Here is a 2606-nt window from a genome sequence, read left to right as displayed (position 1 = left end):
AGACAAATCGTAAAGTAACACATATTTTTAAATTGTATTATATATGTTTCCATTTTTGACTAAGCGGCCCAAAATCTGTTAGAAATGGCTACTAGCCTAATCGTGGAGAAAATTTTCATGTCAGGCAGGATTTTATGAAATTGGGCCGATTTCGCATATTTTTATTTTAAACGAAGAAGAGGTTTTCTCCATAAAATGTTTGTTATAAATGTCTTAATTTTAAGTGTGAAGATTTATTCGCAAACCTAGAAAATAAGAAATTGTTTCACTGTTAAGACTCTTGAGATTGGATATAGTGCCAACAAACAGAATAAATATTACATGTAGATATTGTCCTCCCAGATAAGCGCATATTCAATTCTGCCTAAATTACAAAACATCATTTTTGCCCACTCCCAAAGGTTTAAGGTAAGGGAAAAATTGATATTTTCAAGCACTATATACACATATGTATTTTTTTAAACAAACATTTTTGCTGAGAAGTTATTTAAATTCCAAAAACCGAATGCCAACTAGAATTAAAGGAACCAACACTGAAGTGAGTCAAAATGAAAATAAAAGAGCACAAATTTCTATGTAAAGCAAAACTCTCTGGGAATCCTACGAGACATCTGCCGGTCATATGACCGGTCATCTAAATGGGAGATCTGCAGTCTTTTGTCATCATATTTTACATCAGAATTGAAGGGATTTCTAAAAAATCTGACCAGTTCTTTTATGTAACTGTGATTTTGCATCCCTTGTCAACATATGGCCTCGGTTGATGTTAACTTAAGGACGTTGTTTTACTGCCTTAAAATTGAAGGGAAATTTTTACAGCGTTTTTTATGTGTATTGGTTTCTATTTGAGTGTATTGAGAGTCGGTCAGTCTGAAAAGGCCTTGTAGGGAAGACAATAGGTTTGTTCGTCGAAAATCCAGCGAGAATTATCACTCAAAATAGCAGATAGTAAGAAAAAATGCTCCCAAATTCTCTCTCATGTAGATCAACTTGCAATTTTCTGTACGAACGCAAATTTGCAAGTTTTTCTGCTAGCTAGTGTCCACGGTTGCATTTCAAACAAAATAAATTTGTATAGAATTTTTAAAATTCTTTCAGAGCGGCAAACAACAGGATCTACGTGTATATGTCTTGTCAGTCCGACTTTCTTCAATATACGTTTCAATTTCTTTGTCGGGTTTACTATATCGACTCTGGTTGAGATTGCATTCCGATTAAGAATACAGTTTTTCTTTTGCCGAGTACCTTTCAAATCATTGGAATTAACTAAATTAATTAAGTAAACAAGTATTAACTTACATTTTTCATTTTAAAATCGCTCCAGTTTGTAAATTTTTAAATTTAACGAACTTGTTTATTCAAATTATCGTCGACAAAAAATCCAGCCATGCGCCACAACCATATGTTTTTCCTAATTGCAAATTCTTGCTGGCAAAATTTTTTCCGGATCGAATTTGTAACTCCTCTCCAAGAAATAGTCTTTTTACTCGTGATTTATTTAAATAAAACATGTGAAATTTAGTTGAAACATTTTAGCCGTTTTTAGCCGGTTTTATTTGCCAATTTAGCCGGTTCGACCAAAAGGTTCTGGCAACCTAAAGTATCGATATGGTAGTCATTAAAAGTATCGTTTTATAAGTATCGGGTACCCATTATTATCAGAATAAAAAGACTCGGTATTCAAAATATCGATACCAAAATCCAAAAAAATTTATCTGAATATAGATCTCGTATATAGGCCACTTGAAAATGAAAAAAGCTTGCCATAAAAATGCAAAAGCTATTCAGAGTCGATATAAAACTGTATGGACCCCCTTTTTAGAACAACAGTAAGGCGTACGCGACAAATCGGAGGAGAACCTCGGTCAAACACTAATATATTATGTAAGCGCCAATCTATTATTGTTATTAGTAGTTCTTCGCTATTTTATTTTGCCTTTTCCGGCCTATTTCATTATTTTATTTTGTCTTTTTTATAGGTTTTTAGGTCCTAAAAATCCGTTCCCTGGTTATTACAATACGTAGAGATTGAGGTGTTGACTTCAACAGCACCGAGGCCGCGGGCTCAAAACCCGCCACATGCAATCTTAACTATAATTCAAATTTCTGCTCTTTAAAGTCCAATTTACAACGACAAGAATTGGTTACTCAAAGGGTTCTGGTACTCGATTCCAAAAAATATCGTTTTAGTACTATCGAGTAGAAAATATCGGTATCAAAATCTAACGGTATCGATATGGTATCGAAATTTGTTTCCGTAATTTTGACCTGACCTTGTTACATAAAAAACCTGCTGATGAAAAACATCTGTCGGCCTCAATAATTGTCGGCTGAAAGGTAATCATACGCCATTTTAGGATATTTCCTCCATTACTAAACATTTTAACTTCTTTTACCAGCACGTCGGATAAATTATAAGGTTTTCGATTTGAAGCAGTTTGAGTAGATTGATTTAAAAGCTTATGTAACTTTTCCTTAAAACTTTCTGTTTCGTTTATATTAGCGACGCTACGGGGCTCGTGAAAAACACCGAGATCGCGGGATTGGCATCTCTAATAGGTATATATAATCTCATACAAAATCAATTCAATGGTCATCAATTCATT

General features: G+C 33.7%; 1 protein-coding gene across 2 annotated transcripts in view; it reads right to left on the bottom strand.

Moving 5' to 3' along the window:
- The window catches only part of LOC118736962, a gene marked incomplete at its 3' end in the record, with an annotated part of 246938 nt that overhangs the window by 146461 nt on the left and 97871 nt on the right, over positions 1–2606 (bottom strand).

The sequence above is a fragment of the Rhagoletis pomonella genome, unplaced genomic scaffold, assembly GCF_013731165.1.
Source record: "Rhagoletis pomonella isolate Grant_MI unplaced genomic scaffold, Rhpom_1.0 Rhpom_scaffold_00004, whole genome shotgun sequence".
In the NCBI taxonomy this organism is placed as follows: Eukaryota; Metazoa; Arthropoda; class Insecta; order Diptera; family Tephritidae; genus Rhagoletis; species Rhagoletis pomonella.
This window is presented reverse-complemented; position numbering and strand designations above follow the sequence as displayed.